General features: G+C 46.5%; 1 protein-coding gene across 3 annotated transcripts in view; it reads left to right on the top strand.

The window, feature by feature from the left end:
• ROR1 (ROR family WNT receptor 1) overlaps positions 1-23446 on the top strand; it is a 420372-nt gene that overhangs the window by 35375 nt on the left and 361551 nt on the right. The window contains exon 1 of one of the 3 annotated variants that reach the window (XM_089300522.1): positions 2321-2756. The exons of the other annotated variants lie outside the window; for them this stretch is intronic. The gene's annotated coding sequence lies outside the window, so the exon portion shown is untranslated. Of the gene's footprint in view, positions 1-2320; positions 2757-23446 lie in introns of those variants that run through there. 3 annotated transcript variants of the gene reach the window in all.

Here is a 23446-nt window from a genome sequence, read left to right as displayed (position 1 = left end):
GTAAATAAACTTAAAAAGAAACCAACAAACCATAGAAATTCTGAATTCTTTTTCAGAAGTAAATTTTTACAAGCTAAAATAGTCTATGAGGGCACACAACAAAGTTTGTGGAAAAGTGGGATTTAAAGATAAGTTTATTTTAGTGCAAAAAGTTTGAAATCTATGCATAGTGTTTTTTTTCATAATACGCACATTTCATGAACCCTTTGCAGACCCCTTATACAGCTTTCCAAAGTCAAGACTTTTTGGACATTGCCTTTTTATATTTTGGATTTTGTTAAAGCAAGGCACACAAGAAAATCAAAGAAGTGATTTGAGATGCTGACAAAGAAAAGTACACAGAGGTCAGTTCTGGTTAACTCATTTTACTGGAGAACTTTTAGAAAACAAAGGAAACTCATCAGTGGCTCTAACCCTTGGATTCCAACACTCCATGCAGGCTGGATGCAGGCAACTTGCCCAGGTTTGATAGAGTTTAAAGGCCAGGTGTTTGTGCAGAGGAAGGAAAAACATTTTTCTGCTCAGGAAAAATAAATTCAATTAAGAAACGAGAAACCCGTTTTGAGAATTTCATGCATTTGTTCATTTTATGGGTATGTGGGGAAATTATCAGCAGGTGAATAGATTTGGTCACAAAGCCTGTGAGTGGATTTGGGGGAAGAAAGTTACTTCTTGAGAGTGGCCAGAGAAGTCAAAAGCGATATTGCTGGGAAAGTTCTAGAGTGTTCTCTTTTTCTCCTTTGGTTCAGGCCTTCTGAGTTTTTAGCCCTGAATCTCTTATGTGCATTAGGGAATCACACAGAAGTGGCAGGCATGCATCATGTCTTAGCCTAACTGTGTGTCCAGACCCAGTGCTGAGTTCTGGAGATGAAAATACACAGCTGTAGCCGTGGAAGGACTCGCAGAGGGAAGGGGCACACCCAGATAAGCAAATAACTGTAATGTAGTCCCATAGATTGTGTGAAGTTGTCTGGTTTTGGAGTAGAAGCACTGATTATCTTGAGGGCATCAAAGAAGGCTTCACAGAAAAATGGTATTTGAGTTGGATATTGAAGGGTCTTGAAGATGATTGCCAGGAAAAGAGGCGGAAGGGGAGGAGCAGGTGGAGAGATCATCACGTGCAGAGGAATGGGCGTGAGACAGGTGGTGCCTCCGGGGGATGGCTGGAGCATCATTTAGTTAAAGCGAGACTTGTGGGGGGCCCATGGTGTTTTGGGACATAATAAGGGATACAAAAGAGCTGGATATATTGGTCTACAGAAACTCCATTTAATCTTGTAGGAAGCAAACCACTTCTCTGTAGGAAAATAAGTCAATGATAGAGAAAGATATGTTTCCTAAAGATACTAGAACTCCTGAAAGAGGACCCCAAGGAATCACATGTATTGCCTGGTTGTTCCTTGCTTCCCCTGAGGTGTCAGGATCCTGAACTGTGTCTGGAATTGACCCAAGAAATAGGAAGAACTGAGAGGCTGCAGAACCAACCAGCTGTAGAGACCCGTGGGATTGAGGTTAATACATAATTTGCTTTCATTTGGGGAAGCCTGAAGTAGGGATAGTGTTAAAATATAAGCTTGTGCTCATCTGATGATAATTGAGTGTGGAGCACCTTTTCCTTTAAAGTGGGCCGCATGTGGAAAGCAAGGAACGTCACTTCATGCAGTCAGGGCAGTGCCTAACAAGCCTGGATTACGAGTAGCCAGGCACTGAGCTGGATACCCCCAGTGCCTCTAAAATTATTAGATAAGCAGCTAATGTGCGTAATTGGTCCCAGTCAGGTTATTTGAAGCAAATTTTTAAGGAGTTTATTATTTATTTGAAAGGCAGTGAGACAGATATATTCCATCTGCTGGTTCACACCAGAATTTCATTTCTTTTCTTTTCTTTCTTTCTTTCTTTTTTTTTTTTTTACAGGCAGAGTGGACAGTGAGAGAGAGAGACAGAGAGAAAGGTCTTCCTTTTGCCGTTGGTTCACCCTCCAATGGCCGCCGCGGCTGGCGCACCGCGCTGATCCGATGGCAGGAGCCAGGTACTTCTCCTGGTCTCCCATGGGGTGCAGGGTCCAAGCACTTGGGCCATCCTCCACTGCACTCCCTGGCCACAGCAGAGAGCTGGCCTGGAAGAGGGGCAACTGGGACAGAATCCGGCGCCCCGACCGGGACTAGAACCCGGTGTGCCGGTGCCGCTAGGTGGAGGATTAGCCTAGTGAGCCGTGGCGCCGGCCCACACCAGAATTTCTGCAACATCTGGGGCTGGTCCAGCCAAAGCCAGGAGCCAGAAACTCCAGCCTGGTCTCCCACACAGGTGGCAGGGATCCAAGTACTTGAGCCATCACCTGCTGCCTCCCAGGGAGTGCATTGGCAGGAAACTGGAATCAGAAGCAGAGTTGAGACTGGGATCCAGGCGCTCTGATATGGAATGTGGGAGTCTCAAGTGGTGGCGAAACTGCTGCTCCTCAGTTACTTTTTAAGTCAAGATTTTGTGTCCCCTCAAGACAGTGAGTGGGAAAACGGGAGACCAACGGCCTGTCTTGTTTTGCAGAATCCTGTAGACTTCTGCAGGTGACTGCTTTTGGGGGACCTTACAGGGAATCCCCCATCTTTCTATTTTCTTTTTGGAAAGGAAGGACTCTGGCCTTGGGGACCGAGGCTGAGTTCAGCCCTGCTCTGTGGTCACCTGTGAGTAGGGACACAGAAGGCCACTTCTTTTCCGGGGTAAGGTGTCAGAGACGCAAGGTCCCACAAGACCCTGGGAAGGTAAGGTTGTACTCACCCTTCTGGCCTGCTGTGGGTTCTGCCTGTGTACTCACTGAGTGACATGCCTTCTGGAAAGATCTGAGTAGCTCGGCAGTAAGTGTGCAAGAAGAGCTGCCTTCCTTGTGGCTCTGTGTCTCGAGCTCCACGTCCAATAACGAAAGAAGGTGTTTGGGAAATAGAACCAGATTATTTTAGGTCAGGAGTTGGCAAACAAAGACCCACAGGCCAAATCTGGTCTGGAACCTGTTTTTCAAAAATCAAGTTTTATCGGAACACAGCCACCCGCATTCGTATGCACGTAGCCTGTGACTCCTTCTGTGCCACTGTATCGGAATTGAGTAGTGACAACGGAGACCAGAGAGCCTCTCTGGCTCTTTATGGAAGCATTTTTTTAGACACCTGTCATAGATCATATGTTTTGAGAGTGCTGGGTTCATTGAAGGTGCTTGGTAAATTTTTGTTGAATGAATGAATGCATGCATGGATGGACATGGAATCTGAATTTAACTTGACAATCAACTTTTTGTGATGTGTTTCAAGCCCCATTTTCCCTTTACATAAAATAAGAACAGTGGTGCTTGTAAAATGGGTAGTACTTATTAGTATTATTTCCCATAATATGAGTAAAACTTGCAGTGTTTAAAATGCTATCAAATATGTAACTGCCATCTATTAACATTTATATGTGTCAAACACTCTATTAAGGATTTTATTTTTATTACTCATTTACTCCTCATGGCCACCCATTGTGTGGGAGGAATTGGAGACCCTCGATTATAGATGAAGGAACTGAGCCCAGAGAGGCTAACATACTTGTTGAGGTCACACAGCTGCTAAAGGGATTGAGTTGAGAGTCCAGCTGGTTCCAAACCCTTTCTACCAAGCCCCACTGCCTCTGAGTGCTGTTAAGTGCTCCCTGCTCTCTTTTTAATGAGAGGCAGTTCTCAATCTTGGGAGACACAGAGTAGTAAAATGAGCAAAGCTGGTTGGTTCTTTAATCTTTTTAACAATCTAAATAATTTAGAAAACTATGAAGTTACTTGCCATTAGAAGTGTACTTGAAAAAACTCTTGTTGAACTTTAGCTCAGGTGTGTTTTATGGGAAAAGGTGCTGGAAAGGCAGATTTGGGTAAGATTTAAAGAGTTGGAGAATTTGTTTTCTCTATTTAGCAACACATCCATGGCGGTCTTCAAAATGTTCACAGAACATGCATGTTATGAAAAATCGCTGCATGATTTTTAAAAAGACTTCTGTATTTATTCCAAAGGCAGAGTTACAGAAAGAGGAGAGAGAGAGAGAGAGAGAGAGAGAGAGAGAGAGAGAGAGAGAGATCTTCCATCCACTGGTTCACCCCCCAGCTGGCTGCAACAGCCAGGGTTGGGCTAGGCTAAAGTCAAAAGTCAGATGTTTCATCTGGATCCCCCACGTTGGGAGGGAAAGGGGCTTAAGTACTCCTACCGTCTTCCCCTGCTTTTCCCAGGTGCATTACAAGGAGCTAGATCATAAGTAGAGCAGCTGGGACATGAACTGGTGCTCATGTAGGATTTTGGCATTGCATGCAATGACTTAACCAGCTATGCCATGTTGCATGAATTTGAAAGTTTTTGCACCAAAATAAACATATGTTTTCATTCCATTTTCCTACAAATATTTCAAAGTACCCTCATTACATTGTGTGTGTGTACATGTGCATGAGTGCCCTTGCCTGTTATGGGGTAAGCAGCAGCAGGGCACCTGTGCCGTGTCCACATCTTTGTACCCCTTATGGTGACAGCTAGCATGGGGGCTGCCACTGAGTAGATTCTCGGAGAACATCTGTGCACTTATGGTGATGGACAGTCTGGCTTCGAGCTGTGTGCACCGAGCGGGCGGCACAGAGGAAACCGGTGTGGAGCTCAGAGGGCCTTCTCTCTGTACAGAGGTGATGATTTAGACCCACAACTATGCTGAGGTTGGATCAAACCAGTGAAAACAAAGCAAAACATATTTGTTTCTTTAGAAAGAAAGCATATTTGTTTCTTTTCTTCTGGAAAATGTATTCACAGGAGATCACTGAGCTATTTCTTTTTCCTACTTTTCTGCCAGTCCGTGGGCTGGTTTAACGCCTGTACTTAGCTTTTTAGTGAAACTCTCATATGTGGCCCTGAAGCAGATTTTGTTTTTCTCCTTCAGCCTCCTCTGTTGCCAATTCATTGTTTATCTCCTTTATAGCTGACCTATTATTTTGCTTGGTTTTTTTTTTTTTTTTTTTTTTTTTGGAGGGGGGGGGTTGCTGAAGTAGCAACACCCAAATAGTTCCTATGAAATATTTTAGCCTCTGCGAGTTAGGCAGCTATGCAGGGGCCTGAGTTGGGCCAGGGCCCACATGCTCATCCACTTTTGTGTGCCTGGAAGAAGCTGACCTGGAGCTGTAGATCCGCACCTTCCATGCTCTCTGGCATCCCCAGGCTATGCAGAAGTCAGCTGTCACAGTTCCAGCCTGGGGTGACCTCTTACAACAGGGTCCCCAGTCCACTCTTTGCTGGAGATGCTGCGGATAGGTTCAGGCAGCCCCTGTCATACAGCTCTTCAGGCTGTGTAAGGGACCGGGACAGTGGCTGGTCCCAGCCTTTTGTCCTTCTGTGTTTTGCTGTCATGGCTGTATTCCCCTCTGCTTGGAGTTTAGATCCTGTTGTCCAGTTCCCCGTCCCACCTGCTCTTTTCCTCTCATTTAATTTGCTTTTGCCTATAGCTTTGGTTGCTTTGGAAAGAAGCACCAGGGCACTGGAGTCTCACTACTGGCTGGTTGGTTCTGCGAATGTGCTGTAATTCATGGCTGGACATGTGGGGAGGCTGAGACCACCTGGCCGTCAGGTGGCTTTATGGGAGAAGTGGAGTTGTCTATTTCTTTGATTCATGTCAGTGTGAGTCTCCATGTGATGAAACCTTCTTGGATATGCAGAATAGCAGAGTCCAGAGGACAGCAGTAATCATGCTCATCTGAGAGCATTGCCTCTCCAAATATTATACATTTTTAGATGAGCAATTCTGCTGGCTTTGAAGTTTGGTTGTCTTTGTTTCTTGGGAGGTGGTCTGTGATTTTGTATTAAGAGGAAAATGTTACATGTTGACTCGTTGTGTGTTTGCTCTCTGCCTTTCCTCCCCCTCCTCCTCCTCCTCCTTCTTCTTTTTTCTTTTTTTGTTTTTTTTACAGATTTATTTGAAAGCCAGAGTTAGAGAGAGAGAGGGAGAGGAGGGAGAGATGGGGCAGGGGCTAGCGGGGAGGGATATTTTCTATCTGCTGCTTCAGTCCCCAAATTGTTGTAGTGGACAGAGCTGGACAAGGCAGAAGCCAGGAACCAAGAGCTTGTTCTGGGTCTCCCACGTGGGTGCAGGGGTCCCAACACTTGGGCCATCATCCTCTGCTTTTTCCCAGGCCATTAGCAGAAGTGGAGCAACCAGAACATAAACCAGTGACCATATGGATGCCAGCTTTGCAGGCAACAGTTTCACCTGCTATGCCACTATGCCAGTCCCTTGTGTATTTTCTTGAACATTCATGAAAGGAAACCAAGTGAATGTTTTGGCCTAATAATATGCTACCCTATGTACGAAGAAGAAACTAATCCTAACAATACCTTCAATAGTGAAATGTTTTTAACTTGCAAAGCACAGTGCCTCCCATGAGCTTAAGATGAAAGATGATTTCAGTTCCTTCCTCTTGCAGTGACAACAGACTTGCAGGAGCTTCTTGGCCTGTGCAGGCGGTGGCCTTGAAAGGCTGTCCCTGTGACTCTTATTATTCAGGACTTGGGGCTGAGAATCACCTGGGAGCCACAGTGAATGGCGTATGCCAAGTCCTGCTCAGGACCTCCAGACACAGACAGTTCAGGACTGAGCTGCCTGGGACTCTGCAGGGACTGGGCAAGTGCATTGTGGACATCTGGCTGGGGAGACTGCCATGCCTCTGTGGCTGGAACCCGGGCAGAGCCATTCCCAGTAGGGAGATGGTGTGGAAGTCACAGAGACAGCCCCTCTCAGCAGCTGGCCACAGGCTGAGCCTCATTAATTGTTTTAACAGCAGCAGGGCATTTGCTGCTAGATGGAGACTCTGCCCACAGATCATCCCCATCTTGTGCCTGTTTAACCAGTCACGTTCCCCAAGAAATAGGCTACCAGCCCTTGAAGGAAATGGGCCTTTGGCTGAATTCAGGCGGTGAGGACTGGGGGTTGGGATTTGAATGGATTTCACCAGTGGGAATTTCTTCCACCTCACTTTCTTTGTCTATGGTGTGGAGTTATTGAAGTGACAGAGATGGGCTTATGTGCTGCCTCTGTGGGTTCACAAAGCCTCCCTCTGTAGCCACGTCCTCGTTCACCGGATGAGGATCACGGTGCCTATGTCATGGGGATTGCCTGCCTTGGCGATATCAGAAAACGCGCCCGCACCCTGCCTAGTTCCTTGCCAATGCCCAGTCCCGTGGCTCCACGTGGTAGGTCTGGGTGGCTGGCGGGGGTGTGTGGAAGGCCCAGCTGTCATCCTGGAAGGGTCTGCCTCAGGCCCTGCACTCCTGCTGGGTGTGCAGCAAATGCTGCTGCAAACCGTGGGAGAAGGCGCGGTCTCTGGTGAGTGCTTCCTGCAAGCCAGGTGCCGTGTCAGGCACAGGTACTATGGGGGAAAGAGGTGGACGTGGTTCTTGACCTCACTGAGCTCAACAATGAGAAGGCCCCTGAGCGAGCATTTTCAAAGCATTATCCTTCCCTGGGTGTAGGAGAGGAAAGCTTTTGTGCTAAGAAAGCCTTCTAGATGTGTCTTTCATAACGCAGTAGGTAGATGTGGATCCTGTCTTCTGGGAAGAAATGGGAGTTTTGCATTTCCTGTCTGCCTGTGCTTGTGAATTTGTGGCTGTAGCGCTGCCCTGCCAGGGGCTTCATTAGTTACTGGTTCCCAGGGCAGTGCGATACAAACGCGCTGTGGTCTCCACCTCCAAGAAGGCTCTACCTGGGGCAGAGTGGGTGAAAGGACCATTTCCAAGTCTCCCTGGAAGACTTTGTGGAGCTTGAACTTGAATTTCTCCCCCATCTCCTTCCTCAAGTGTTCCCAGTCTCCTTGATACACGTAAACCAGGCCAGTGTTTTGGAAGATTCGAGTTTGACCACCGTAAATTGGTTCATATTTCCAGCAGGGCAGTTATTTAATTTCCTGTTGGAAGTCTACAAATGTTGGCACTGTTTGCTCTTTGGCAAAGGGCCAAGACCCAGTCCGGTGTCATTAGCATGCTCTGGTACATAGATTAAAGCACGACTGTCTTTAGTAAGAGGCCATCCCTGTTTAGGATGGGGCTCGGGGGCTGCGAGGGTGCAGGGAAGCACAGCAGAGCTTTCTAATCAAAACCAAAGTGCAGTTACTGGGACTCACTCGGGAGAGGGTTAGGAGGAGGGCAGAACTCCATTTTCTTGTTGGAGTTTCACTTGTTTGGGTTATTTTTCTGTAGACTCTGTGAGAGCTTGGAGGCTAAGGCTGGCTAGTTTGTGGAATGTACTGATCTAAGGCCCTATGCTTCTCAGCTTCCTCCCTCGTAGCTGTGTGTTCATGGAAGCCCCTACCTCCACAGGTCCACAGAGAACCACAGAGGGTCTCCTCTGAGCCCATGGTCATAATAGTGGGCGTTTGTTGATGCTGCCTTAAAGAGGGAGGCCCTTAACACACATTCATTCCAGTCTTCACGATAGACCTATGAAATATGTACTGATGTGCTATTTTTGCTGTTTGGAGGATGAGATTTCTGAGGGGCAAGGAGATCAAGTTATCTGTAGCCAGTGAGTATCTGTGTTAGGCTTAGAACCCGGTTTTGTTTCTTAGAAAGTCCTTACTCCTGGGCCGGCGCCGCGGCTCAATAGGCTAATCCTCCACCTTGCGGCGCCAGCACACCGGGTTCTAGTCCCGGTCGGGGTGCCGGATTCTTTCCCAGTTGCCCCCCTTCCAGGCCAGCTCTCTGCTGTGGCCCGGGAGTGCAGTGGAGGATGGCCCAGGTGCTTGGGCCCTGCACCCCATGGGAGACCAGGAGAAGCACCTGGCTCCTGCCTTCGGATCAGCGCAGTGTACCGGCCGCAGTGCGCTGGCCGCGGCAGCCATTGGAGGGTGAACCAACGGCAAAAGGAAGACCTTTCTCTCTGTCTCTCTCTCTCTATCCACTCTGCCTGTAAAAAAAAAAAAAAAAAAAAAAAGTCCTTACTCCTTCTGTGTGTTTTTATCTACACTCAGGAGGATTCTGGGGAGGGAAAGGTTGTGTCTTTTTGGAGGGAAGGCTAGGAAGTTTAGAATTTCCCTAAATTGAACCTTGGTGCATTCCTGTTTGATGCTTTCTGCCACGTGAGTCCTGTTTTTCTTCTGTAGGGGTCCTTCAGTGTCGGCTGTTTGGTAGACTGCATACAGAAATATGTTTTATTCTCCCCTCAAATATTGTATCATGAAAAATGTCCATGAGGTAGGTGTGGTGACACAGAGGTTGAACTTCCTCTTGGGATGCCTGCATCCTCTATTGAAGTGCCTGACTTCAGTCTCTTGCTAAAGCAGACCCTGGGAGGCAGCAGGAGATGGCTCCAGTACTTAGGTCCCTACCACCCATGTGGGAGATCTGGATGGGGTTCCTGGCCTTGGTGTGGTTCAGCACTTTCTGTTGTGGATATTTGGGGAGTGAACCAGGGAATGGAAGATCTCTCTCTCTCTCTCACTCAACCATTCAACGAAATTAAAAAATAAATAAATAAAAAAGGCCAGACTTTGAAGAGCTAACAGCCTTATATAGAGAATTCCCTTTTGTCCACCGTGTAGATTCTACAATCACTGCTTGTTCTGTCTGCTTTGCAGCCTGTCTCCCCATCTTCCCCACACCCCAGGTGCATTTGTGTATGTCTGAGTCCCATCCTCCCTGCCCTGCCCAACTAGGGGTAGCTCGTAAAACCAGAGGAGAAGTACTTTTTCCTAACAGTCTTTGTATAGGAAAATGGGAACATTGCTCATATGCTTAGGTAGAGCCCCAAATTAGTACTTGTTTTCCTCCCTGGTTCTGTTGTATGAATGATCTGTTAGAAACAGTGGTGATGATGATGAATCTGAGACCTGTGTTCTTGTCTGTGTACCAGGACAGGTGCTAATTGCTTGATTCACTTTCACTTCTCCTTTCTGCATTGCCAGTGGGTAGGTGAGCAAGCTGAACCTTTGAGAGGCTGCCTTCCTGAGCTGGGCTTTGAAACTCTGTGTGAAGGCCATGGTGTGCTACCCATGCTCTTTAGCTCATGGTTCCCTGAATTTCTATTCCAGGGTCTACATGGGAGGCTCTAGAATGTGACTGATAAGGCACTATTGCTAGAGTCCTAGGAAAGCTTCCCAAGATTCTGAGAGACGAGGCCTGCTTCCCCCGAGGACCCTGGTCGGTGTCCTGGGAAGGGAGAGAAGTTCTGCTGTTCTCAGAGTCACGGGAAGTTTCTTACCTTTCGGAGTTTCTCATGACTGATTCCCTGCCTCTCTCCCTCCCTCCCTCCCTCCCTTCCTTTCATTTATTTTATTTATTTGAAAGACAGAGTTACAAAGAGAGGCAGAGACAGAGAGAGAAGACTTCCATCTGCTGGTTCACTCCCCAGATGGCCGCAACGGTCAGAGCTGCACCGATCCGGAGTCAGGAGCTTCTTCTGGGTCTCCCATGAGGGTGCAGGGGCCCAAGGGCTTGGGCCATCTTCTAATGCTTTCCCAGGCCATAGCAGAGAGCTGGATTGGGAGAGGAACAGCTGAGACTAGAATTGGTACCCAAATGGGATGCTGGTGCTTCAGGACAGGGCTTTAACCCGCTGCGCCACAGTGCTGGCCCCCAACTAATTCACTTTCACAGCTTGAAGAAAAAAATACAAACCCTTACCTAGGGTCATCAGTCAGTGAAACATTTCTATGTTGATATCACCTGTACTCCCCTCATTTCTTTCCTGGGGAAGAAGCTGGTGTTTGTAGGCATTGATTCGTGGGAGCAGGGGCAAGTGTGTACATACCTTTTGTTGGAGACCAAACTTGAAGAATTTAGTGCTTTCCAGCATATTTATGCTTGAACATGCTTCATTGCCAAGTGTGATCTTGAGCAAGTCCCATTAGCTTCTTTTTTTAATTAAACTTTTTAAATATTTATTTGAGAGTCAGATCGACAGAGAAGAGAGAAGAGAGAGTGAGTGAGTGAGTGAGAGAGAACACACAATCTGCCATCTGCTGGTTCACTCCATAAGTGCTTATGGTTGCCAGGCTGGAACTGGGAGCTGGTAATTCCATCCGGGTCTCCCATGTGAGTGGCAGGGACTCTACCACTTGAGCTATCACTGTGGTTTCCCAGGGTCCACATAAGTTGGAGCTAGGAGTGGAGATGGGTATGGAACCCAGGCACACTGATGTGAGACAAGGGTATCCTAAATGACAATCTAACCACTAGGCCAGATGCCCAGCCCTACATAAGTTCCTTAAACCCTGGGTCTCCCTGCAATAGTCATTGTCATGAGGGGGATAGAGAAAAGGTGTGGGTAGAGTTCCTTCTGTCAGGAACTTAAACTTGTGAAGGAGCTGAGGCACATGCCCACAAGGATCTGCTGCAGATGCAGACATGGTGGAGACAGGAGTGGCCTTAGAAGGCATAGGGGAAACTCCCTGTTGCTTGGAGTGGTTGCATGCAGGAGTGAAAACCAGCCCGGGGCTCACAAGAAGGTTCCCAGTGCTACCAGCTTAGCCTCTTCTGTCTACAAGTTTACATCGTGCAATGGGGTTATTAATACCCCCATGGAGCCAGGTGCGTCCTCCCGGTCTCCCATGTGGGTGCAGGGACCCAAGCACTTGGGCCATCCTCCACTGCTCTCCCGGGCCACAGCAGAGAGCTGGACTGGAAGAGGAGCAGCCGGGACTAGAACCCGGCGCCTATATGGGATTCCAGCACCGCAGGTGGAGGATTAATCAAGTGAGCCACGGCGCCGGCCTCTGTAAGTTTTCTAACACAGCAGTTCATTGTAGTTGGCCAAGAGAGATATCTTGTAAGCAGGAAATAGGGAAACTGAGGGAGAGCTTGAGGTCTGAGTGGGATTTGGATATATGATATGATCCTGTTCTGAATGAATCTTACAAATATCACCACGGAATATCATGTAGGCATGAAGAAGCATGGTTACACCCAAAACTTCTTTCTCATGATATGACAATGATAGTCAGAATTTCTGGGTTGTTTGTTAAAATGTCATTGGTAAGATATCAGAATGTCACATGTCATTTTGATTGGAGCTCAACTTGATGAAGACCCAAGTATGGAATTACTAAGTTGGGTGACACCTTTATATATATTTTAGATTTATTTATTTTATTTGAAAGGCAGAGTTATAAAGAGGCAGAGAGAGAGAGAGCTCTTCCATCCACTGGTTCACTCCTCAAATGGCCACAACAGCTGGAGCTGAGCTGATCCAAAGCTATGAGCCAGGAATGTCTTACGGGTCCACCACGCGGGTGCAGGGGCCCAGGGACTTGAACCATCTTCTACTGCTTTCCCAGGCCATAGCAGAGAACTGAATTGGAAGTAGAGCAGCCAGGTCTCGAATCGGGGCCCATATGAGCTGCCAGTTCTGCAGGCAGCAACTTTACCTGCTATACCATAGCGCCAGCCCCAAGATTATTATTTATTTACTTGAAAGTCAAAATTACAGTGAGGGATCCAGCCAGTCACACACACACACACACACACACACACACACACAGAGAGAGAGAGAGAGAGAGAGATCTTCCATCTGGTTCACTTTCCAGATGGCTACAATGGCAAGGCCGAGCCAGGCCAAAGCCAGGAACCAGACGCTTCATCCAGGTCTTCCACATGGGTGGGAAGGGCCCCAAAAATACTTGGGCCATCTTCTAATGCTTTTTCAAGGCCATCAGCAGGGAGCTGGGTTGGAATTGGAGCAGCTGGGACACGAACTAGTGTCCATATGGGATGCTGGCATTACAAGCAGTAGCTTTACTCCCTATCTTTTATTTAAAGAGAGAAAGAGAGAGGGAGAGCGAGAGAGTGTCTTCCATCTGCTAGTTCATTCTCCAGATGTATGCAGCAGTCAAGACTGAATGAACCAGGGTGAAACCAGGAACTCTTTGAGAACTGTCATGTGGATGATAGAGAAGAGGAGCCACAACTTGAACCAGACACTCTAACATGGGCTGTGGGCATCTCAAGCGGCGAATTAACCCCCGTGCCATACACCTGTCCCTGGCTGAACCTCTGAGGCCAATGTAATATTTTAGTGACCTTTACAAAACACACTATGAGGCTGGTATCTCTCGCCACCCCTGCTACTCCTGTAATCTGCCTGTCTATTTCTATACACTTGTTTGATTAGTTAATGGAATCTGGGCCCTGTATTGCTGTGGGCCAAAGAGAAGCAGTGTTCAGTAAGGTAGACTTTGGTAATTGTTGTTATTGTGCAGTTGAAAACTCTTGTCATTATTTTATTTTTAGCTTAGAGTGGACTCCTGGGTGGCTAGGAGGGGGGATATTGCCTCTGTGGAACTGAAGTCCTGGTCTGGGACCTGGAAAGGGTGAATTTTGCCTTTTCTTTCTTCTCTGCTAACTCACATGCATCTTTGTTGTGTAGGCATTAAGGTGTCATGTGAATTTTGAGTGTCACAACAATTAGTTCTTCTATGGCCTTGGGGAGCCTATGGATACAATAATGCAAACATCCCAGGAGTTGACAGTAAAATTCAATGGTCAGATACATTTCTGGATGCATGTCCCGCTTGCAGTGGTTGTGTAATGTCAGTGTTGGGACTTTATAAGTATTTACTTGTAATCCTCGGAACAAACCTTTGTTATAGGTCATTTTTTAATTGCTGCTGTACAGGTGGGGAAACAGATGAGGAATGGAGAGGTTCAACAACCTGCATGAGGCAGGTTAGCTAGGAAGCAGCAGAGACGGGTTTGGATTCAGATCTCTGACACACAGCCCTTCCTCCTAATGGTGGAAGAATAGGCTCTGTCCATGCCAGGGTTGCTGTTAGAGCAAACAGTGCTGCTACCACACACTGAGCCCCAGGGTGCAAGGGAAGAGGAAGACAGCTTACTGCTCCATTTCCATCCATACAGGCCTCATGCTTAAGATTATGCCGTGGGAGAAGGCAGTGGTTGATGGTTCAAGTACTTGGGTCCCTGCCACCCAGGTGGAGTTCTGGGCTCCTGTCTTTGTCCTGGCTCAGTCCTGGCTGTTATGGGCATCTGGAGAGTGATCCAGCTGATGGAAGATCTCTCCGTCTGTCTCTATACCTTTCAAATAAAATGATAACAAATAAAAATTAAAAGGGGGGAGTGTGGGAGGCAGAATCCGTCTCCTGCGGAAGGCGGAGCCCGCCTCCCATAATATGGCGCTGATAAGGAGTAACCAGCTCTTACACAGCTGATTCATCTTGACTACTAGAAGCCGCAGGAGCCAATTCATCCTCTCAGTAGAAGAGAACGGCATGCTCGACACGTGGACAAGCGGAGCACGGATTGGTGGAGAGGACTATAAAGGAGAAGAGAGACGGCACGGTGGTGTGGGTTGGTTGGAGAGTGTGTTGGAGAGTTCGCAGGGAAGTTCGTTGCTTCGTTCTTTCTCGTTTCTCTCTACTCATTCTTGCTTTGGGAGTTCGCTGTTTGCTTATTCTTACTTTACTATAGAAAAGATTTGTAAAAAAAGGGAACAACAAGCGTCCGATCCAGTGTGGCTCCTCCGCGTGCAGAGGAGCAGCGTGGGGTGGTGGTGGTGGTGGTGGTGGCTGCGTTGTGGCCAAGCAGGTAAGGCTGCTGCCTGCAATGCTGGCATCCCATATGGGTACTGGTTCATGTCCCAACTGCTCCACTTATGATCCAGTTCCCTGCTAATATGCCTGGGAAGACAGTGGAGGATGGCCCAAGTGCTTGGCCCCTGCACTCACATGAAAGACCTGGAAGAAGCTCCTGGCCCCGGCTTTGGTCTGGCCATTGCAGCCATTTGAGAGGTGAACCAACAAATGAAAGACCTCTCTCTTTCTCTAACTCTGCCTTTCAAATAAATAAATAAATCTTTTTTCTTTTTTTCAAAGATTATTTATTTATTTGAGAGGTAGTATTACAGGCAGGGAGAGGGAAAGACAGAAAGTTCTTTTATCCACTGGTTTACTACCCAAATGGCCGCAGCGGCCAGAGCTGAGTTGATTTGAGGCCAGGAGTCAGGAGCTTCTTCCCAGTCTCCTATGCAGGTGCAGGGGTCTAAGCACTTGGGCCATCTTCCACTGCTTTCCCATGCCATAAGCAGAGAGCTGTATTGGAAGAGGAACAGCCAGGACTCCAATGGGCTCCCATGTGGGATGCTTGCACCATAGGGGGAGGTTTAGCCCACTATGCCACAGTGCCAGCCCCAAATAATTAAAAAAAAATTACATTGGGGAGAAGAAGCATTGCAACTGCTGTTGTTTTTTTCCCTTTGTTTAAAGATATATTTACTTATTGGCCGGCGCCACGGCTCACTAGGCTAATCCTCCGCCTTGCGGCGCCGGCACACCAGGTTCTAGTCCCGGACAGGGCGCCGGATTCTGTCCCGGTTGCCCCTCTTCCAGGCCAGCTCTCTGCTGTGGCCAGGGAGTGCAGTGGAGGATGGCCCAAGTCCTTGGGCCCTGCACCCCATGGGAGACCAGGATAAGCACCTGGCTCCTGCGTTCAGATCAGCACGGTGCGCCGGCTGCAGCGCGCCGGACAAGGCGGCCATTGGAGGGTGAACCAACGGCAAAGGAAGACCTTTCTCTCTGTCCGTCTCTCTCACTGTCCACTCTGCCTGTCAAAAAAAATATATATATATATTTACTTATTAAAGACAGAGTGACGGGGTGGCAGGGCGGGGGGAGAGATTGATTGATGATTGCATCCACTGGTTTATTCCCCAAATGGCCATAACAGCCAGATCTGGGTCAGGCCAAAGCCAAGAGGCAGGAACGCCAACCAGGTCTCCTACTTGGGTGGCAGGGGCCCTTCTGCTGCTTCTCCCAGGCATACTATCAGGAAACTGGATTGGAAACATAGTAGCAGGGACTCCCATTGGCGCTCACATGTGATGCTTGCTTTGCTGGCAGTGGTTTAGCCAGCTGTGCTGCAATGCCATGGCCCCAGCTGCTGTGTTTTGAGTCCTAGTTTTGTGTCTGGATCAAAGCAGGGTGCTTTGCATAACCCCCACCTTAAACCACAGTGCCACTATCCATATTTTTTTTTTTTTTTGACAGGCAGAGTGGACAGTGAGAGAGAGAGACAGAGAGAAAGGTCTTCCTTTGCCGTTGGTTCACCCTCCAATGGCCGCCGCGGCCGGCGCACTGCGGCCGGCGCACCGCGCTGATCCGATGGCAGGAGCCAGGAGCCAGGTGCTTTTCCTGGTCTCCCATGGGGTGCAGGGCCCAAGCACCTGGGTCATCCTCCGCTGCACTCCCTGGCCACAGCAGAGAGCTGGCCTGGAAGAGGGGCAACCGGGACAGAATCCGGCGCCCCGACCGGGACTAGAACCCGGTGCGCCGGTGCCGCTAGGCGGAGGATTAGCCTAGTGAGCCGCGGCGCCGGCTATCCATATTTTTTTTTTTTTAATTTTTTGGCAGGCAGAGTGGACAGTGAGAGAGACAGACAGAGAGAAAGGTCTTCCTTTGCCGTTGGTTCACCCTCCAATGGCCGCCTTGTCCGGCGCGCTGCAGCCGGCGCACCGTGCTGATCTGAACGCAGGAGCCAGGTGCTTATCCTGGTCTCCCATGGGGTGCAGGGCCCAAGGACTTGGGCCATCCTCCACTGCACTCCCTGGCCACAGCAGAGAGCTGGCCTGGAAGAGGGGCAACCGGGACAGAATCTGGTGCCCCAACCGGGACTAGAACCCGGTGTGCTGGCGCCGCAAGGCGGAGGATTAGCCTAGTGAGCTGCGGCGCCGGCCAACCACTATCCATATTTTATTGATGAATTTCAGGAAGACAAGTTCCATGTCCCCTAAATTCGCCGAGGGAGGGAATGAGATTCAGTACCCCAGCATGCCTCCCTGGTGGGTTTTCAGTGACTTCTACCTGACAGTCACAGGATGGGGTTTGTGGCTTTGATTTCAAAGACCCTTAACATGTTGCATGGTTGATCTCTTCAGTATCCATTGGAAACTGCCAAAACTTTTCCCTGCTGCCCTGTGGGGAAAAAGATCGCAGCGAGTTGACGTGTTAGTGATTCAGGGCTTCTGGGAAACGAAACCCAAGGCACCCTTGTGTGCTTCTTCTAGGTCAATACTTCATGAACGACTCCGGCCAATAGGAGAGAAATCTGTCTTCTGGAATTGAGTGCAGGTCTCTCAGTGGCTTCCCTCAGCCGGGAGCCGGTTATTACATAAGCTGAATACCAGGTCTGTGGGTCTCCCTCTGCTGAGAAAGCAGCCGTGCCTGCAGTTATGAGGAAAACAGAGAGAGCCATTTCTCTGTGGCGTGATACTGAACAGGCAGCTTCAGCCGTGAGCGTATTTTGGCCAGAGGAAAATGTAGCTTAAGAAAAGTCCCAGCTGGTTCAAGTAACTTAAGCCCAGCTATTCATGAAATATTATCTGACAGTTTCCCCTCTCCTGGCGTGGCTGGGGACTGAGTCAGAATTGCCCCAGGAATCTGTGTTCTCATACTGGATTTTAGCATTCCAGGTTCGCCCCGCTTTGCACACTAGGCAGTTATGGGAAAAGCTGTTTTTAGTGTAAACGTTTTCTGGGTGAATATAAAAAAATGTGTAGTAAATGTACTAGGAAGCTGGCTGTGACGAATCCTTTTGTTAAGAAGTGAACCAGCATTTTGGGCAGGCATTTGGCCTAAGGGTTAAGTCACCTGTGTTCCACACTGGAGTATCATGGCGATTCTGAGCTCTAGCTCCTGACTACGCCAGCATCCTGCTGGTGCAGATCCTGGGAGGCAGCAGTGGTGCCTTGAGCGACTGGTTCCCTGCTACCCAGATCGGAGCCCTGACCTGGCTTGCTGGTTCCTGGCTTCCGGGCCTGATAGGGTTGTTACAGACATTTGAGGAGCGAACGAACAGATAGGAGCTCCCTCCTTCTCCCTGTCTCTGCATCTCAAATAGCTAACTAAAAAAAATTAGAAAAAAAAAAAAACATGTATTCTTGTAAGATGATTTTAATTATTTGCTTCCCTGCACCCACTTATTAGAATTATTGTGAACAGCTTTCATATCAAAATACATAATTTTCGAATCATCAATTTTTAATCATTACACATTTAACTTTGTGTGTGATTGGATCACAATTTTCTTAATTCCCATCATTGGACATTTGGGTTTTTCTTCCCCCTTTAATCTACTGCCTCCGCCTACCCCAGTATAAATAATGCTGTGATTACCTATAACTTTCTGTACATATCCATGATTATTTTCTTGGCAATGATTCTTTGAAGTGGAATTACTGGGTCAAAGGGCAAAGGCTTTTGATATATAGTCATAGTGCCCACAGTAGAAGCTGGGAAAATGTATACCTCTTTCTGAATTCTATTGAAAGAAAGAGGCTTTTTTCTTTTCCTACCAGACTTTAAAAAGTTTATGGAAAATATGTGTTATGAAAAAACTATGTGTGGATTTCAAAAAAAATTTTTGCACCAAAATAAACTTATTTCTAAAAACTTTGTGAAGTACCCATGTATGCTGATGTTGTAAATTGTCATTTTGAAATACTTGACTATTGGGGCTGGCGCCGTGGTGCACTAGGTTAATCCTCCGCCTGCAGTGCTGGCATCCCATATGGGCGCCGGGTTCTAGTCCCAGCTGCTCCTCGTCCAGTCCAGCTCTCTGCTGTGGCCTGGGATGGCAGTGGAGGATGGCCCTGGTGCTTGCACCCTTGTACCCACATGGGAGACTGGGAGGAGGCACCTGGCTCCTGGCTTTGGATTGGCACAGCTCTGGCTAAGTGAACCAAAGGAAGGAAGACCTTTCTCTCTGTCTCTCCCTCTCACTGTCTGTAACTCTACCTGTCAAATAAATAAATAAAATCTTTAAAAAAAGAGAAATACTTGACTATCTTCTAGGTTAAAAAAGAAAATACTGTTGTTTAAGTTAATATACTTTGGATTTGCTGATGACGTTAAACATCTTTTTCATTTTTTTAATTATTTGTAGCTTTTCATTTTGAATTACTGGTTTATATCCATTGTCTTACTCAGATTTCTGAATAGAAATATTTTTTTCTTGTTTTCTCCCAACCCATGATAGGACTTGCTATGGCATTTTGCCCAAATTTAGCTCCAAATAAGAATTAATTCAATCCATCCACACATACACATAGTCACCTTTCTATCCATTCATTAATTTATTTGTTGACCTTTTTAAAAAATAAGTATTGAGGACCTACTAGGTGTCAGGCAGAGAAATATAAAGCTTTTACATTTAAATAGTGCTTTGGAAATTTTTGATATTGCTATTGTCAACTACAAATCTTACACTTCTGAAAGGACATATTAATGCAGAATCTTAAATCCAAAGTGTTTTTTCCCCCTTCCCAATCCATTTTCCTTAGGATAGCAAATTGAGCTTGTCTGTTCTGAGCACCCATCAGAGATGGGTAAGCAGAGATCAATACAGTTTCTGTAAAGGTACAAGTAGTAAAGATTTTAGGCTTTTCAGGACAGAAAGTCTGTGTTGTCACTCATCGTGTCAGCTGTAATGGCAGGAGCGCAGCCACAGATAACTTGTAAACAAGCATGGCTTGTGTTCCAATAAACATTTTTTATAGGACTGAGATTGGAATTTTCTACAACTTTCATTTGTCACAAAATCTTCTTTTGATTTTTAAAGTCATGAAAATATAAGAACTGTTAAGCTTGTAGAAACTGGAGGGAGCTGGATTTGGCTTGGGGTTTATTGTTTCCTAACCCCTAGGGTAGGGGCTCAGAAGCATAGTTTGTGGCATAGAGAAGCCAGTCTGCTTTTGCAGATTTGCCACAAACAACCCCCAGAATGGATAATTCACAACTAGATAACAGTCAAGCTGAAATTTAGGTATGTACAACCTGACTCTTAATGAGTTGAAATGCATAATTCTTGGTGTTCTAGCAATATCTTAATTTTTATTTTTTATTTTTCTAAAATATATTTTTATTATATACTTATATAAAAATTTACATTGAAGAGTAAAGAAGAAAAATTGCTGTCATCCTTGATCAATATTTAATATATTTTTTTAGCTTTCCATATCTGAATGGTTCACATATGTGTGAGGTTATTCTACAAAAACAATGTTAAATCCTGCTTTTTATCTCTTAATATTATACTGTGAGTATTTCTCAGTGTTCTTGAATGTTCTCAAATAAACTAAAACTAAAAGGTAGCACAGAACACCCACAAAATGGCTATAATCAAAACTAAATATCAGTCCCAAGTGTTGGGGAGGAGATGGAGAAACTGAAGCCCTCATTCATTTTTGGTGGGATAGGAAAATTGTGAAGCCATGTAGGACAACTGTTTAGCAGTTTCTTGAAAATTGTTTGTAAATTCACCATAGAATCCAGCAGTTCCACTCCTAGGTATGTATCCAAAAGAAGTAAAAACATGCGTTCATATCAAGATGTGGATTCAATTGTTCAAAGCAGCATTACTGATAATCACAAAATGTAGAAACAGCCCAGAGATTCATCAGCTAATGGATGAACATGGTAGAGTCATACAATAGAATACTATTTAGTAATAAAAAGGAGCAAAATGCTGATATTACCTACAACATGGGCAGACCTCATTAACCTGATGGTAAGGAATGAAGCCTGGCCCACAAGACAACCTGTGATTTGGTTCCATTTGCATGACCTTTCTAGAAAAAGCAAAGAATGGCCAGAGATAGAAAGCAGGTCAGTGTTTGCCTTTGCTGGAGGGGGAGAGGTAAGTGACTGGTAACAGGAACAGCAGAACTGCTGGGGGTGATGGGAAGTGTTCTAAAAATGGAATGTGGCGATGACTGCACAGTTGTATACGTTTACTAAATCCATTGACTTATACACCAAATCCTTGAACTGTGCACTTAAAAAAGTGAATTTTAAGGTTTGTAAATTATACTTCAATCTAACTGTTAAAATATTTTTTGAAAACAGAATTTATGAAAAGTTTTATTTATTTATTTGAAAGAGCACCAGAAAGAGAGGGAGAGACAGATAGAAAAAGATTTCTCATCTGCTGGCTCACTTCTCAAATGTGCACAATAGCTGTGCCTGCACCAGCCATGAGCCAGGAGCCAGGAGCCAGAAGCCAGGAGCCAGGAGCCAGGAGCCAGGAGCCAGAAACTCTATCTGGGTCTCCCACGTGGCTGCCTGCAACCCAAATACTTGCCCCCATCCTCTGCTGTGACTCAGGAGAATTAGCTGGAAGCTGGAACAAAAGCAGAGGACCCGGTACACAAACTGGCACTTCCTTATGGGACACAGGTGTCCCAAGTGGTCTCTTAGCCTGCTGTGCTACAATTCCTGCCCCTAAAAACTAAATTTGTAGGAGTCATATCATTCCATTGCATGGATGTCCCATTTCTTTATCCTTTATGATTTGGGAGAGATATTTAGGGTTTATTTCCTTTGTAACCCAAATCCATATTAGTAGGTTAGATTTAAGCCACTGGACATCAATAAGGATGACTCGGTGGAAAGAATCCTGATGTGGCCATCAAGCAACCTCCTTTGCTCTCAGCTCTGCCTCCAGTTGGATGGGTCCCAGTTACTTCATTCTGTAAAATCTAGAAGAGGGGTGCACACAAGGAGATACTGGGCCCAGGAGATGGGAGAATGGAAATAGAAAATGTAGGCATGGCTGTAACAAGATTTGTTGAACCAACATATGAGCCCAGTGACTGATGACTTAGCCCTGTCCCCAGTGCACCCTCCCCCTTTCTGGTGCTGGTGGGAAGTCAGTAAGACCTGTGTGTGGGGTTCTGAAGGGATCATTTACCCAAAAGGAGACAGGGATTGGAGGGGACTCAGGAGACACTGCACTAGTCACGAGACTGCCTGAGTGGGAAGAGGTGTGCTTGACCTGGGCACTTGCCAGGGTGCCTGTGACCCACACTCCCAGTGACTGAAGCACCAGGAAACCATCTAGGTTTTGTGCTTTGAAGTACCAGGGTAGTGCTTATGAAAGGAAGACTGAGGCAGGCAGTATGTTTAGGGCCAAGAGTTTAGCAACATGGCCATGAAAGTAACAGATTCTCATGCTGCCTTCTGAGGGTGAGCTGCCGTGCTGTTCCCTGCATCCAAGTTGAAACAGGATGAACTTGAACTTGTCCCCGATTCCTTGCGTTCTCTGTTTCCAGGTTTTCTCAGAGTGCAGCCAGGAGTGTCTGTACTCAGAGAACACAAAAGAAAAGCTGTGGAAACCAAACTCATAAACGTTTTTTCCATTAGCTCCAGGCTCCCAGCCACCAATAAACTCTAAGCTTTTAAAAATCCTTTATTATTTTGTGAGTTTAAAAAAATGTGCATACTCTCCTTATTTATACGTTTGGGATTTTCTTAAAATGTTACTTATCAAGCATCTATCTGTTTAGTTACCCCAAAAGGTAACCTCATTCTAGTTGTTGCATAAAAGAGGGAAAAAAATTCCCATTTAATAAGCTCGCTGTAACTTGAGCCTGTTGGTGGTCTTGGAGGAAACCCAATCCAGGTTTGGTTGATACTGTGTAATGTGAATGCAATTAGTAGTGGTTTTCCTAAAGCAGAAAGCGATGTAGCAAAATAATGCACAGCAAATTTAGGCCAGAGCTGGGAAGCTTACAAATTCTGATTTTTGTTTTCATTACTTTAAGTAGTAAGGAAGCTTTTGTCTTTATTATGTAATTTTCCTTGCAATAATACATTTTAAAACATTTTTTCTGCTAATTTCATCCGTTTGATCGGAAAGCCACAAGTCGCAAGCCCCTGTGATGTGGCTGCTGGTACTGTTTATGGACCGAGGATGACTTCCTGCTCATCCAAAGAAGCCAGCCCAAAAATGACTGACGGGGCAACTTTCACCACCTGTTTCTTCATTCAGAAAGAGGTCTGACAAAGCAGTCTTCAAGGGCTCAGCACTGTCCTCGTAGACCAAAAGTGAGTTGACCTTTGATGCCAGCATGTTTAAGCCTGTGTGGATAGGCTGTAAGGCGTGTACGAACAGAGAGCATTTCTTTCTGGTTCATTACTCTGTTCTCCTGGCACATAGTAGGTACTTAGAAAATTATAGCTATTTTAAAAAATTAAGTGATTTTATTTATGAAAGAGAAGAGTGGAAAGGAGAGGAGAGGGGAGGGGATGGGAGGGGAGGGGAGGGGACTTTCATCTGCTGGACATTTCTTCAAATGCCCAAGCAGCCAGGGCTGGGCCAGGCTGAAGCTGAGAGCAGGAATCAGGAACTCAATCCAGGACTCCCACATGGTTGTCAAAGACCCAGCCACTTGCCTCATCATCTTCTGTCTCCCAGGGTGAGCATTAGAGGGAAGCTGGAATAGCCAGGCTATAACCCAGGCACTCTATTATGGGGTATGGGCTTTCCATTTGGTGTCAGCTGCTAGGCTAAATGCTCACCCCAGTTCCAGCTATTTTTATTATCACCCCCAAAGTCCGAGATGCAGCTCACTGTTTTCCAGCTGCACTGCCCTTGCTGCTTCTCCTTGAACTTGCCAGGCCTGCTCTTGA

Source organism: Oryctolagus cuniculus, chromosome 7 (genome assembly GCF_051225735.1).
Source record: "Oryctolagus cuniculus isolate XC-2025 breed Fujian yellow rabbit chromosome 7, ASM5122573v1, whole genome shotgun sequence".
NCBI lineage: Eukaryota > Metazoa > Chordata > Mammalia > Lagomorpha > Leporidae > Oryctolagus > Oryctolagus cuniculus.
The sequence above is the reverse complement of the archived record's forward strand: the minus strand, read 5'-3'. Positions and strand labels throughout refer to the sequence as shown.